A 17161-nucleotide genomic window follows, 5' to 3' on the forward strand; every position below is an offset into this window, starting at 1 on the left:
AAAATAAAATAAGATATTCCTTGTTTAGGAACAAAATCCATAAAGAATCCTGATTGTACTTAGCAAAGAATGCAAAAGATATTTATACAGACATTTTATATGTATATTGAATGATATTATAGGTCTGAATAAGTCAAAGAAATTACATCTTTCTGGATTAAATGATTTTTAAGCATGTCAAGTCTTCTCAATATAAAGTCAATGCATTTCCCAAACAAAATCTAATTACAATATCATGGCAATTTACTATTTAATAAAGTTGTTAAGGACAAATCATTGGGGAAATTATGGTGAAGAAAAGGGCTCATTTATAAAAAAGAAATATAAATATGAATCCTTTCATGAAATCATGTACACAAATACATCCTAAATGAAGGTTTAAATTACCACATTTATGAATGGCAAGACATCTCACAATAAAAAGTTCTGGTGAAACTGTGGGGAAACACCCTCATAGGTTTCTGGGAGAAGAGTAAATTGTTATAAGCCATTCCAGAGTTTGATCTAGTAGGACTGCTTAAAGGAAGTGTTGATGTGCTTTATGACTGAGCAGAAACACTATTGGGTATATATACATTCTCATACAAGTCAATATGGAAATGTGGATGAATCAATGCCTAGTTTAACTGTGTCTGTTGATCTCCATGAGATGAAATGTAATTAATATTCAACACTCAGAGGCAATCAGTGAACTACTGTTATATAGAGTAGCATTGATAGGTCTCAAAAATATAGTGTTAAAAGGAAAAATGTGAGAAAATGCACAAAATAACGTTTTATGAAAATAACTTTCAAGGAATCATATACCTATGCTTAAGAATATAGCATTTCAGCTAAAGTATTGGCCACAAGTACAAATGTATTTGGGGCCTCCCTAATGGCTCAGCAGTAAAGAATCTGCCTGCAATGCAGAAGACACAGAAGATGCAGATTTGATTCTTGGGTAGGGACAATTCCCTGGAGGAAGAAATGGCAACCCACTCCAGTATTCTTGCCTGAAAAATTCAGCGGACAGAGGAGCCTGGCAGGCTACAGTCCAAAGTGTTGGCAAAGAGTCAGACACGACTGAGCAACTGAACACACACACACAAATACATGTACATTTAAGTATATGTATATATTATGTGCTTAGCTGCTCAGTCCTGTCCTACTCTTTGCCCCATGGACTGACACCCACCAGGGTCCTCTCTCCTTGGGGATTCTCCAGGTAAGAATACTGGAATCGGTTGCCATGCCCTCCTCCAGGGGATCTTCCCAACCCAGGTATCAAACCTAGGTCTCCCACATTGCAGGCAAATTCTTTACCATCTGAGTCACCAGGGAAGCCCATATATATAGTATATATATATATATATATATATATATATATATACACACACATATATATGTATATATATACACATACATATATGTACACGCTTATTTATTCATAGAATTGTAAATAACTTACGGGCTTCCCAATTGGTGTTAGTGGTAAAGAACCCACCAGCCAATGCAGGAGACATAAGAGATGCTAATTCGATCCCTGCATCAAGAAGATCCCCTAGAGTAAGGCATGGCAATGCACTCCAGTATTCTTGCTTGGAGAATCGCATGGACAGTGGAGCCTGGTGGGCTCCAGTCCACGGGGTGACAAGGAGTCAGACACAACTGAAGCGAAGGCATGCATTCAGGCAAATAAGGCTCAGAACAACCTATAATTACATATTATTATACCCATGTTGCCATCTATGGGGTTGCACAGAGTCGGACACAACTGAAGCGACTTAGCAGCAGCAGCAGCAGCAGCATACCCATGTTGCAGAATAAGAAACTGCTATCGAATATCAGTAACATAAAAGGTTATGTGTTCATGAAAGGTCATTGACACGGCTTTTATGTGTTGAAGCCAGAATTCAAACCTTGGCTATCTGACTCCAGAGTGCACAAGCTTAAGCACTCTGTGTGCTTATTTGCAAATATCAAATATGTTAGTGTGTACCTAAGGGAGGATGGAAATAGACATAGGATGGACAATGCTGACAAAACAATAATATAAAAACAGAGTCTGATGAGAATGTTTGATGCTATTCAATTCTATGAACCTAAAGAAGGGAAGGGAAGGAGAAGGAGGAACAGAAGGAGAAAAGAAAAAAAATATTAAGGATGGAAGACTCTAAGTAATCAGGATAAGTAGTGTCAGTGAAAAGACCAGCATCTGACTTTTCCGGTTTTTAATCATTTCATTTATAGGTGAAATATATGAAAGTGTTAATAAATTAAGTGCTTTAAGTTTTGGAGAGTGATTTGTTTTAAATTTACTGAATATCTATTATCGGTGTTCTACTATATAATAATGGAGAGAGATAAAGCGAAAGCTCTTTTGGTCTCCTATTTCAATGTGATATTGAACAAAATATTTAACTTACCTTTGTCTAAATGTTTCATACTTAAATTGTGTTATGCTTTAAGAGTTCTCTATTGTACTAGCAGCCACATTGGGATGATTAATTCCTAAAAAGATTTAGTAAAAGGATTTTTCACTAATTGTGGTACTGAATGCTTAATTTAGCTTAATTAAGCTAATTTAGCTTTTCTGTTGTTGTTCAGCACAGTGCTCATGTTTATGAGTGAAGCACATAAAATTTTGGAGATGGAGAACCAGTATGGATAGATAAATAAACCAGTGAAAACTGTCTGGAGACCAAAGGGAGCACAGATTTCCTTATTATGTCTAATTAATGTGTTTAAAGAATTATTATTTTTTACTCTTTTTAACTTGCATCCTCATAATTAATTATAAAACAGCCATCTACTACAATATCTGCTTAATGACATCAAGTTACAAAATTTATGGCCAGTGAATTTATGGTTTTGTCATATGAACAGCAAATGGAAGTTAAGTAATGGCAGAAAATAAAGAGCAGTCTCAATTTCTTACTTCTGAAAAGAGACTTTTAAACAGTGCATTCACAATAAATGAATATATACATATATATTTATATATAAAAATTAAAGTTCAATTAATTTTTAAGCCTAATAAAAATGCTTACCAGACAAAGAACTTAGGTAGTGATGCTGATTTTATTTTTGCTTTGCTAGATTTTCTGTGTCTTCTGTGGGTTTAAATGCAAATATGAAAACAGAATACTTTAAAACAGCCTGATCTTTCCTTCTGGTCTTGTGGCCCTATGCCATATTTTTATATTAAAATTACTAAGTTATGGACTTTTTTCTAAGATTAAAAAAAACTTATTCTAAAATATTGCCTACTTAGCAGTGGTCTAGCAGTATCAAAAGCCTAAGGGAAAATTTTCTATCTGCAAATCTAGGTAGAGATTAATGTTTGCCATTTCATAACTCATTATCCTGAAATGGTCCTCTCCAAAGCCATGAAATGTCTAGAGGTTCATATGAATAATTTTAAAATAAGGTGTTATTTCCAGAAATCGTTAGTTCTGCTGTACTGTTTTTCTTTGAAGGGCTTCTGAATTTCAAAATAAATGGCTTCCCTTAAAAACTAAAAGCCAGTTTGTACTGCTAGAAATTACCTTCTCATAATATTTAACCAAAGCATGTCTTTTTTTTTTTCCCCAAGAACAAAAGATGCAATTAATCTCATAGAATCAACCATAAAGATTTATGTAGTGGAGGAACCATTTTGCATGACCTAAATTTTTAGAAAATAGGTTATATTTAGAAGCACAGACAAAAAAAGCTGTATTTTTGTCTTTGCGAGGAATATGTCCCCCAAATATTTTACAGTTTACTCTTTAAACAGAATAAACTAAATCCATTACTTCAGAGAAGGACCAAATATTTTGGATTATTAACTTCAAAAGTGAATAATCACTGGTCACACTGTGCTTTATACATTTTCAAGGTTTCTTTTCATGGATGTCCTTTCTTTTTGCTCTTCATCTGGACAGTAGCTATCTAAACTAGAAGGAGTAGGCCTAGTGCTAATTTTGCACTTTCTAAATGCTTTTCTGCTCTTGAATTATAAACCAAATGTGACAGATTTTTATCCAAAATAGTGATATATAGTTCGGGATACTGGGAGGTGGTGCTGTTAATATACTGTAACTTAGCTTCTATATTCAAAACATTTTTTTTTTCCTAACATAAGTAGTTAAAGGTACAAATCTCCTTTTCTTCATTGCAGCTTTCATTTCCAACTACACTGTGCTAAAGGGAATACTTTCAGGCAACAAGCCATATACATGTGACTCATCATATTTTCTTCTTTCAGGGGTTGACTTCTCCTGATTTTCTGTCTACTTTTGGTCACTCTACATTGCCTTCAAGTAATTGAGTTAGTAAAGTGTAATTGTAACATGTAATTTATATTTTAAAAGCCCTACATGGTCTCTTCTGTATAGATAGCACTGGGGTAAAAGTGAAAGCAAAAAGACCAGTAAGAGTTAGTTGCAGTAATTCAGGAAAGCAGTGACTGAATGAAGTAATAGTAAAGGACTTCTTTAGAAGTATGAGACGTAGGATGTGTTTTGACTATAGAGCTGAAATCAATTTTCTGAATTCATCAATTGCATATAGGTTTTTAGAAATTTTGCTGAATCAAAAATGATCTCCATTTTTGCTTATTTTGCTCTTTTTTGTATTTTTTATTTTAGCCTTAATATTTTCATGCAGTGTGATGGCAGAAACTATGGTTAGGAAGACTGTAGGTTTGGTGAGAAAAACAGATTTTGGAGACTTGATGATACTTCAGTTTAGCTATAATAATATTTAGATATCTATTAAACATTCCGGTCTTGATTATAGGAGAATTTTTGTCACTGGCTATACAAATGTAGTTTTTATATTTTTAATGGATGTTATTTAGTGTATAGAACTCTTTGAATTCACCTGAGATTTAAGTGTAGGTGGTGAATAGAAGTGGTCCATTTTTATAGATTAGGAAGAGGACAATGACCCAGCTAATGAGAATGAAAAGAATCTGCAACTGAGGGAGAAGGAAAACCAGAAAAACTGTTGTCTTTCCCCCCACCCCCCAAGAAGGCACCGATTAAATGTACTAATGCTTAGAATTATATTGTATGTATAGTCAACAATATATGAATGAAACATATTTGCAGAAACTGTGTTCAAAACAAACATTATGAACAAGTTTCCTTACTATCAAGTGTATAAAGTGTACAGTAGTGGCCAAACTATTCTGATGATGCAATCTTTTCCCATGAGTATCATGTAGGAATACTATTCTGAGAAATAGTCTAATGGCTATAGAACTTCCATTTACAGCCACATTTTTCAAGCTGAGTTGTGTAAATTTGAGGTCTTCAAAACTAGCCTCTGGATCTTTATTTCAGTACCTCTCTGTATTAATAGTTGAACTTTTAAATATATCCCAATGTGAAATAATGATCTTTCAAAAATGTTTATTCTTTTTTAACTTTCTAAAACCTCTTTGGGGCTGTAAAACTTAAAAAGACTTGAAATTAGTAAAGGAAATTCACAGTTGTAAATTTACTTGGTGCTGGGGGCCAATTCAATTAGCTAAGAACTTACTTTCAAATTGTTACCAATTGGATCAATGGAGTATAACAGCTTTTCCCTTTCATTTCCATTTCATTTCTTGTTTCTAGGGACAAGACACTGAAAGAAACATGCTGCAAGACTAATTACATTTTCAAAAGATAGGGTGTTCTTTCTCTTCTTTTTAAACATTAGTAGACTGTGGGGATTTATCTTTAATTTACAAAGAAGGGGGTACTGATTTCATTAAACAGGGACACAATGTGAACTCTCTCTGTGCAAGCTGTAAGCAGAATTCTTTAGCTCATGATGATGCCAGCCTAGCTTCAATCCCTCTTTTGTTTCAAAGAAAACTACATTTAACACCATATTTATACAGCCAGCCCATGGTTGGAAACTCCTACTTACATCCATAATAACATGTCCCTAAATCTCCACAGTTCACTTGCCTATATTAACAGTACTATTTCCAAATGCCACCTTCTTCTCCTTTAAAAAAAAAAAAAAAAAAAAAATTTTTAAATGTGCTTGATTTTATTTTTGACTAGCATTTTGCTATTTTTATTAGAGTTACTGAGATAGCATTTGAACATCAGAGAAGAGTATCTTCACTTTCATTATAATTTCAACATCACTTGTGGCAACAATATTCCCCACAACATGTGGACGTGCTCTGGCACCACAACCTATCCCTGAAATATTCCTAGGAGAAATATCATCTCTCAGAATACTTATCATGGATAATTTCAAGAGTGCCTAAACTCAAAGTTTACAGCTGGTAGTGAATAATAAAAGCCATAGTGCAAGATTAACAAATCTTTAAAAATGTTAGCTTCAGTTAATTTTAAGAGTTTTACAGGTCATATTAGGCTGACTATTCTTAATCATTTCCTGGTAAGATATGTGTAAAAAATGGATCTAAATTTGACTATATTAGTTAGAAAAAAAAGAATGGAATCAGAATTTAATTTTCCTACTTCCATGATATTGATTTGATGGAGGTTTCAGATTTTGTGTTCTCTAGCTGACAGTCAGATACCATGTTAGGATTCTGGCTCCCAGACCAGTCTGGGGCAGCGACTCACCCTTTAGGAAATAACAATAAAATCTGCTCAGATACAGAAATTTATTGTATCAGACTTGTTGTAATACAAAATTGTTAAAAGGTGTTCAAGACTCTGAAGATCAATAAACCTCACCAAGGGCTTGATAGCTCTGTGATTTTTTTTAAAAGCCAACTTAGTTTAGGTAAATATAAACTACCTACCTCCTAAATAGCAATATGCATTCATTTCTAAAGATATACCATCAATTTAATCACAGCTTCTTGATATTAAAATAAGCCCTAAATTTAATACACCAAACAACAACAACAACAAAAAAGACCAACTGAATTTCAGAAATGTTAAAGGGGAAAAAAAAAAGGTGCAACTTAGAATTAAGAAAATACTATATAACACAGCAGGGCTAAATATTTTCAAAAGATTGATCACTGGCTTTACAGACCCTTTCATGCAATGTGCTCCTGTTATATGTATGTATTTTTAAATTTTCAGTTTAAAATAGTCCACTTAATACATAAAAATTCAGACATTGTTTATCCAAAAACATATTTATTCTACAAAGCAAAGCTGAAATTCATCAGCCATTTATGTCCTTAAGGGTTTTGAAAAACCCTTAAATGCATCTTTCCTATACATATGTCAACACCTTGCCTGTATATGAAATTCCATTCTATGGGTATTTAAATGTATCCTGAGTGTGTATTATTCTGTATTTGGAGCTACTCTCCACCTAACTGAGGATGTAGATTCCAAGGAAGCATGGTGTACACAGAAGTGTCATCTCACCCAACGGTGCTTTAGATGTTCTTTTTCCATGACTGACAAAAGATTAAAGATTGCTAGCTAGTCTAGCTAGTCTTTGCTTTAGGCTATAATTAAGTGTGACTTTGTAGCATTTCTTTGCTTTACTTCAACACATTCATTATTTATGTATTTTCTTTGCTTTATATTTTATTTGTCCAGTTTGTTAGGTCTGATTTTGAATAAACACATAAGTTTGCTATAAGATTTTTAAGTGGCAAAGTTAGTGTCCCTGTGTGACTCATTGATAGGATATGATGTAAAGTATTTACTTGTTTGAGATATTGAAATAAAACCTATAGGTAGTGTCACAATTCAATACTAAATAGAATATGGAATTGATAGAGTAATGCAGTTGTGATAATTTCAGTGAAAAGTTTCCTTTGGATAAGATTCTATGCATCAGATTTCTCTCTTGGTATATATATTCATTTCAGTTCAGTAGCTCAGTCATGTCCGACTCTTTGTGACCCCATGAACCACAGCATGCCAGGCCTCCCTGTCCATCACCAACTCCTGGAGTCCACCCAAACTCATGTCCATCAAGTTGGTGATGCCATCCAACCATCTCATCCTCTGTCGTCCCCTTCTCCTCCTGCCCTCAATCTTTCCCAGCATCAAGGTCTTTTCCAATGAGTCAGCTCTTCACATCAGGTGGCCAAAGTATTGGAGTTTCAGCTTCAACATCAGTCCTTCCAATGAACACCCAGGACTGATCTCCTTTAGGATGAACTGGTTGGATCTCCTTGCAGTCCAAGGGACTCTCAAGAGTCTTCGCCAACACCACAGTTCAAAAGCATTAATTCTTCTGTACTCAGCTTTCTTTATAGTCCAACTCTCACATCCATACATGACCACTGGAAAAACCATAGCCTTAACTAGACGGACCTTTGTTGGCAAAGTAATGTCTCTGCTTTTTAATATGCTGTCTAGGTTGGCCATAACTTTCCTTCCAAGGAGTAAGTGTCTTTTAATTTCAAGTATATTACAAATCTCCCCTTTGTTTATTTCTTTCATCAACTTCAATCTGATGGGAACACACTATTTTGGGCAAGCAAAAGGAAAACCAACCTTTATCTCGGACAGTGCAGAGGATTATTTTCTAGAGAAGCACTTGGAAAATGTGAAAGTTCCTTTCTTTTTCACTGAAATTATCATGGTTACTAATAAGAACTTCATTTCTCAAGTTTATGTGTTTCTTTGAAGACATGTGATTCAATCCTTTCTGGGACTTTTGTCAACACAGGAAATCTAAGTGCTTAAAGTCCATCTTCCTTGGGTGCATGATGTAGTCATTTTCCTTTTGAACTTAACAATCTCCTAGGACTAGGAGTATCAGGAAAAATATAGGATACCAAGTTCAGTTTGAATTTCAGACAAACTGCACATTTTTTTTAGTTTAATTACATTGAAAATATTACATAGTATATCTTATATTAAAATATTTATTGCTTATAAAAAATTCAAATTTAACGAAATATCCTGAGTTTTTATTTGTTAAATCTGATAACCCCACCCAAGACATAATCAACAGTGGCACAATCTCCCCTCCCCCACCATGCTCAGAAATAAAAAACACTGTCTTTTTTCTAGGCTTGGGAAATAATTCTACCCTTCTCTATGTCTGCCTATTCCTGCAAGGTAAACATTTCTTTCTGAAACACAGCACTTTCAGCAAAGGCTAAAGCTAGCAACCTCACACACCTACACATTCCATAATGTACATAACATGCATGACTGAAGTAGGCCCAGGGAGACTGTGGCCCAGTTAGCAGGGTCAGCTGATATTCAGCTCTGGCCAGGTACATTATATGAAAATTGGCCTAGTGTTGATAGATTTTCTGAAAACAGAATTCAGATTTTTAATGGGGAGTCTCCTTATACTGAAGTGTAAGAAGCACACTGAAATAATTTAAAAAATAGTCAGTGACTTACACTCAGTCCAAGGTTTTTAACCATCAGTGCAGATTTTTACTAAAGAGAGTAGTCAAAATTTTCTTCTACCTGCTTCAGGTTTCACTTCTGCAACAGAAACGTCACTTAAATTGAGAGAACCCAGAGCCTTTTAACGAAGCAAAACATCAAACACACACAGTCACACACACACAGCTTGAGTGCCTATGTGTAACAATATAATGAAGTATCATGTAAAAGATTTACTGACTTTGAGAAGATGACAGTGAATCATGTAGTATTAAGGCTTTATTTCAAAATTAGTTAGCGCTTGCTTTATAGACCTAAAGGAAACTAATAGCATTGTGATATCCATGTAATGTCCCAGAAAAGCCTCGCTATTTTGCAGGGTTTCAAGCTAATACAACAAAGATAAAAATATTTTACCTTACTCTTTAAACCATATACATGTGATTTTTTTTTATTCAATAAGATGCTATTTTCTGTTTCTAAACATTCTGTGTTGAATGTTTTATAAGAACATTAAGCTAAAAGTATGATAATCTTGAATGTGTTTTGAAGACATTTTTCATAGAAAAGTTTTGTTTGTTTATATAATATCACTGAGTAAATTTCTGCCTGAAATTATTAGAGGTCATAATTGTGCAGCAGATAGTAGTAAGCAAAGCTTTCTTTTAAATGCAAAAGGAATAAATCTAATTTCAAATGCACATTGTAATAATCATCCTTGGCACATGGAAGTAATGAATGAATATTTCTAAGCCATTTTTATTTTTCCCATTTTAAGGTATAGAGTATTTAAGTTAGGTGAATGTTTTGAAGAAATGAAGAATGGTTAAATATTTATGCATGTTTAGAAACCTGCTTTGAAAGTCATTACTTCAAATAGACCTCAACAACTTATCTAACAATACAGAGTAAACAAATAGCACAAACATTTCAAAGCCAATTGACTTTTCTTGAGCAGGAGGCAAAGATTTACTTGAAGAGAATCAATAGCCAGTAAACAGGCTTGGTAACCCATATAAGAATGAAGCAAAGAAAAAAATCAATTACAAGTTTAATCTCAAATATAATTTATTCCTGATAATATTTTCATAAAACTTTCATTCAGATCTTCTATGGCAGTCTTTGTGCCAGATGCTTGTAGTACAATATTTAGTAGCATTCCTGATGCCATCACAGGATCAGATTTTATTGTAGAAGAGAATGAACAGTGAACAGGTCACTGTAATCATCTGTTAATAAGTTACAGAAGAGTGCTGTTTTCTATAAGAGCACTTAGGAGGGTCATTAAACACACATGATGTCCCAAAACTTTGTGATGGGGTTACTTTTCACTGAAGAGAACATCTCCCAGGGTTGTTGATTATTGAAAATTCCTTGAGACATAGAGGAGGGAGAGATAGGATATGAGGGTATGTGTCCTTAGCACAACTTTGTGAGCGCATGCTCAGTTACTCAGTCATATCTGCCTCTTTGTGGCCTCATAAACTGTAGCCCACCAGGCTTCTCTGTCCATGGGATTTACCAGGCAAGAACACTGGAGTGGGTTGCCACTTCCTCCTCCAGGGGATCTTCTTGTCTCAGGGATTGAACACTTGTCTCCAGTATCTTCTGCATTGGCTGGTAGATTTGTTACCACTGAGCCACCTGGGAAGCCGTACTTTGTGAGAGGGGACAGTTAGCATTTACATTGCTATTATTGTTTAGTGCTATCTGACTCTTTGAGACCTCATGCACTGTAGCAGGCCAGGCTTCACTATCTCCCAGAGTTTGCTCAAATTCATGTCCATTTACATTTGGACATCAAAATTAACCTGAAATGCTCCAAGAAAAATAGGACATATGATCACCCTGTAGATATTCCATTCCAGATCAGCTCCAGAAATAAGATCTAAATCTTTTCCCGCATGCTAGATTTATTCTCTATTTTATAATAAAATAGTTAATTTGGAGTCTGACATTTAAATATAAGCCATTATTACTGATAGAATGTCACTTTCAGAAGTCTTTGATATTATTAAATTTTAGTCAGAATATTAAATACTTGTAATGTGACCTAGATGTTATTTCTGGTTGCATAGCAGAATAAGTTTTCCTCATTCTAAAAGACATTGACTATTTAGAAGTCAATTTTTTTCAGATGCTAGATCAAATCTCTACCTCTTTCACATGTCTGCAAAAGGAAAACCTATTATTCCAGTGGTCTCCATTTAATCTTAGAGTGATGGGAAATGCAAATGTAGCCTAAGACTACACTAGAAAAAGAAATATGCTAGCCTTGCATGACTAGAGGAAAGAAACAGATAACTATTTCTATAACTATTTATAACAGATAAATCAGATAACTATTATCTGAATTAGGAAATGATTGCTAGCTATTCCTACTTATCTCAGCTATTCAACACATCTGAACAGCATAAAAGGAATTGCTATTTTATTTTATGCATTCTTTTTTTCATTTTCGGGAACCTTGACAAATTTATCTGAAATGCTACTGTCCTACAAAAGTAATAGCCATTTTTTTTAACAAAATGTTTATTAGTAACAATAATGGCAAAAAAAAAAGAACTTTGGAAGAAAAACAACTATTCCATTATACTTGACACTTGCTTAGTGGTGTGATGTATGGCACATTTAATAATAACTAATGAGACATTAATGCTTAACTACAAAAAATGCATTTTATTGTAGGTGTTCAAGGACAATAGATTATTTTTATTTATAATTATAATAAATTAGTTTTGAATACAATATACACAACAATCCTATTCAAATGGAATTCATGGACACTTTTAATAGCATGTGATTTATGTCAACCTTCTGTTTACAGGTAAAGCGGTTGCTGATAGCTCCTAAATAGCTGGTAGGAAGAGTGAGTCAATTGCAAGTTGTGACAGGTCTAAGGTCATTACAATTTATTTTCTTCTAATTCTTTGCTACTGTAACATCCTAACACTCTGTGTGAAACTAAAAAATATGTTTTGTTGAAGCCACTTATTTTGGTAGTGAAGATGATACTAACATTATAACATATAAACAAAATATGTCTTTATTATAAAAAGGTACAACTGTGATGGAGAGTTCCAGAACTTTGAAAAAATTTATAATAATTTTGCTGAAATTAAATATTTGATGGAATCTAAATTCTTTATTTTTCATAAAAGTTGTCCATAAAAGTAATTTAGCAACTAATCAAGACTAACATATATTGATAAAAGACTATCGGATTGCAAAGCCAGGGAGATAGATATCTCAGAAGTCCTAATAGTTTATCTGAATTAGCCCCTCTGTGTTGAGACTTAGCAAAATGAAATAAATCTAAGGAGAGAAAAATATTATTCATCGATATGTTTGAAAAAATTTATCAAACAACTAATTCGATAAGCACAGGTACAGGTTAATGTGTAGAAACTACAGATATGTCAATGTCTGCTCAGCATTTACAAGCTAGGAGATCCTTTGTGAAAGCTCTAAAAGAAGAATGAGAATATTTATTTTGTAATGGTTAATCTTATGTGCCAACTTTATTAGGCCACAGATGACCAGATATTTGATTAAGTATTAATCTGAGTGTGTCTGTGTTCTGAATGAGATGATATTCAAATTGATAGACTGAGTAAAGCAGATTGTTGTCCCAAGTGTGAGTGAGCCTCACCTAATCTCTTCACAGTCTGGGTTTGGGGGTGGTGTGGGGCGCAGATTTACTATTTTGAAGCTATGCTATCAGTCTCCTGTACTCAATTGGAACTTACACTAGTGAAAGAAGTTTCTTCCCATCCTGAAGCCTTTGTTCTGGGACTAGGACTGCCAATGGTTCCCCTGGGTTTCCAGCTTGCAGATAACAGACGTCTCAGCATTTTATAATCATATGAACCAACTTCCCATAATAAATCTCTCTTTCTCTTTCTGTCTCTGTTTCTCTCTATAAATAAATAAATAAATATATATATATATGTGTGTGTGTGTGTGTGTGTTCAGTTCACTTCAGTCGCTCAGTCGTGTCCGACTCTTTGTGACCCCATGAATCGCAGCACGCCAGGCCTCCCTGTCCATCACCAACTCCCGGAGTTCACTCAGACTCATGTCCATCGAGTCCGTGATGCCATCCAGTCATCTCATCCTCTGTCATCCCCTTCTCCTCCTGCCCCCAATCCCTCCCAGCATCAGAGTCTTTTCCAATGAGTCAACTCTTTGCATGAGGTGGCCAAAGTACTGGAGTTTCAGCTTCAGCATCATTCCCTCCAAAGAAATCCCAGGGCTGATCTCCTTCAGAATGGACTGGTTGGATCTCCTTGCAGTTCAAGGGACTCTCAAGAGTCTCCAACACCACAGTTCAAAAGCATCAATTCTTCGGCGCTCGGCTTTCTTCACAGTCCAACTCTCACATCCATACATGACCACTGGAAAAACCATAGCCTTGACTAGACGGACCTTTGTTGGCAAAGTAATGTCTTTGCTTTTTAATATGTGGTCAAGGCTGGTCATAACTTTCCTTCCAAGGAGTAAGCATCTTTTAATTTCATGGCTGCAGTCACCATCTGCAGTGATTTTGGAGCCCCCAAAAATAAAGTCTGACACTGTTTCCACTGTTTCCCCATCTATTTCCCATGATAAATCTGCATTAAAATTAATGGTATGGGTTATGTTTTGTGACTAGATCCTGACTGATACAACTTACTTTTATCTCTTGCAGCCTTTTAAAATCAATTTTTCTGATCAACTTTCTGCTCTTGTTAAAAGCACATACCAGTTTAAATTCAGTAAAATACAAATTGTTTTACCAATTTCTTGTAAATGTTAGAATACTTTGGAAAGCGTTAACTCCATTTACCACCTCATCTTTTATATTATTCTTATTATGTGTTGATTTCTATATATTTCAAATCAGATATATACTTTCTTTTGTATAGTCATTAGTCTTTTCTATTTATTCACTTTTTGACACTTTTTTTTTCCTTTCAGAAATTTGGTGTTTCTTATGGAAATCATTTTCCTCTCTCCTAAAAATCTCCTGTTAGTATATATATATATATTTTTGAAGAATTTTGCTGTAGAGGAATTCTTCTGGTTTTGTTTTTATGAAATGATCTTCATTTACCTCCATGTGGAGTGATATTTTTACAGGGTACAGAGTTCTGGTGGGCTGCTATTTTCTTTCATTGCTTAAGACCAGATTTTCCATTATATTCCTAAGGCCCACAATGTCTTTAGGTTTAGCCCTATTTCTCCAGGCTAAGCCCTGGAATCAGACCAATTTTTTACCACCTCAGTAGTATTGTACTACTAGTTTAAAAATGGTTTATTCATTTTAACTGGATTTTCTGGTCCTTTCTTCAAACGTATCCATTCATGAGCAAAAAACCCAGAGTAAAATCAGTATAAATGTATAAAGCAAAGTGAATACAGCTTGATTTTTAAAATTTTATTTTACAGTCCAAATATCTAAGTTATATTGTGTGGCACTAAATTCATACAAAAGTGAATCAAGAACTCGTAATCATGGAAAACAGGAAACTGGCATATAGGTGAGTGATAAGGACCAGTAACGGGCTTCCCAGGTGGCACAGTGGTAAAGAATTTGCCTGCCAAGCAGGAGCCTTGGGTTTGATCCCTGAGTTGGGAAGATCCCCTGGAGAAGGAAATGGTGACCTACTCCAGTATTCTTGCCTGGGAAAGCCCATGGACAGAGGAGCCTGACAGCTTACAGTTCACAAGGTCACAAAAGAGTCAAAACAACTTAGCAACTAAACAACAACAATGACTAAAAATAAAGAGTTCCCTAGAAAACAGATACTTTGAATTATTTTCATTTCCAGATTTGTTAGGAAAATCTATCAAACCTTTCCCATAAGAGAGATGCATCCTTTAGGCAAATAACTGTTTTTTGGCAAAAGCTGATGTCAGGGTGTTTGTAGTAAAGAATGCAACCAATTCATGTCCAGCATTCCTTAATACAACTCTCGCCATCCTACCAGGAATCCTTCTCCCCTAAAGAATACCTAACCTCAGTAAATGGTAAACACAGACTTCTAGATGCTCATGTAAAAACTTTTTTTAAAAAAGGAACTTCTTGGAATCCTGACTCTTCTCTTTTTCTTACATTCTATATCAAATGCATAAACTGTGCCAAACTTGGAGACTTTTAGATAATGATAAAGAGGACTTCCCTGGTGGCTCAGATGGTAAAGAATCTGTCTGTTAGGCAGGAGACCTGCGTTCAATCCCTGTGTTGGGAAGATCCCCTGGAGGAGGGAATGGCTACTTTCTCCAGAATTCTTGTCTCCTTGGACAGAGGAGCCTGGCAGGCTACAGTTAATGGGGTCATAAAGAGTCAGACATGACTGAGTGACTAACAGTGAAAGTTACTCCTATCATGTCTTAATGATGTTGATATTATAGACTTTTGTAAAATACGATGTAGAGTAAGTAAATTGCCTCTGTAGCTGGAATCTGAATAGGACTCTTTCCTTTCATCTGATATTACTTGATAATGTTATAAAATAATTATTTTCTTTTCAGAGACATGAAGCAGTAAATTCACTTTGCTAAAGATTATAATGTCCACCTCTTAAGCAGCTTACATATAGGAACTTATGATTTTTTTTTAATGAAAAACACACATTTATATATGACAGTTCATACAAAAATGCTATGCTGTTCTGAAAATACTTTAATTGATTCTACTACTAAGTCAGAAAAACTCTTGGGATTTCCTAGAGCCATAAAAGTGTTTGGTCTTGAATAAACAATTTATTTATCCACTAAAATATGTGATTTAATTTCATTATTTCTACTTCATTAAAGCAAGTTTTTAGTCTAGGATGTCTTATAATCATTGTGTATTGTGCTTATCACTAAGGAAAGCAATTTCTCATTTGCACTTATATTTATTTCATAGGACTGTACACAGTTTAATTGATTTTGCCTGGTGTCTAATGTTTCTTAGTTTTGGCAAAGTAAGTTTTCCAGTGCACTGTATTTCGTTTCAAAGATATTTAATATTTCAAAACAAAATCAAGTAGATTTTGGGGATCTTATATATAATACAATATCACATTTCATAACATGCAAAAAGAACATTTGAAAGATGTATGATATTCCTAGTGAACTATATAACTACAAGAAAATAAACATGATACAGAAATGATTAAGCCTTGATTTATCTGGAGGGAAAAAGCGACATGTATTAATTTAACGAGAAATTCATACTTTCTTATAAAGTATGAAAGTGAAAGTGATAGTCGCTAGTCATGTCCGACTCTGTGACCCCATGGACTGTAGCCCACCAGGCTCCTCTGCCCATGGAATTCCCCAGGCAAGAATACTAGAGTGGGTAGCCATTCCTTTCTCCAGGAGATTTTCCCAACTCAGGGACTGAACCCAGGTCTCCTGTATTGCAGGAAGATTCCTTACCATGTGAGCCACCATATACAGGTCATTAACATAGCACTATACCTTATCCCTGGAGAAGGCAATGGCACCCTACTCCAGTACTCTTGCCTGGCAAATCCCATGGATGGAGGAGCCTGGTGGGCTGCAGTCCATGGGGTCTCTGGGAGTCGGACACGACTGAAAGACTTCACTTTCACTTTTCACTTTCATGCATTGGAGAAGGAAATGGCAACCCACTCCCGTGTTCTTGCCTGGAGAATCCCAGGGATGGGGGAGCCTGGTGGGCTGCCCTCTCTGAGGTCGCAAAGAGTCGGACATGACTGAAGCGACTTAGCAGCAGCAGCAGCAGCATACCTTATTCCCTATGGCAGTGAAATTATATTCTGTTGACTGTGACCAGGAATACTACAACAAATATGATAATTTTAAAGTTAAGGATTTAACATTTATAGATGACTTCTAAACTTGGATTATTTGCATTCTTCATACTGAAAGTTATTTAATAA

The sequence above is a fragment of the Bubalus bubalis genome, chromosome 2 (assembly GCF_019923935.1).
Source record: "Bubalus bubalis isolate 160015118507 breed Murrah chromosome 2, NDDB_SH_1, whole genome shotgun sequence".
NCBI classification, from domain to species: domain Eukaryota; kingdom Metazoa; phylum Chordata; class Mammalia; order Artiodactyla; family Bovidae; genus Bubalus; species Bubalus bubalis.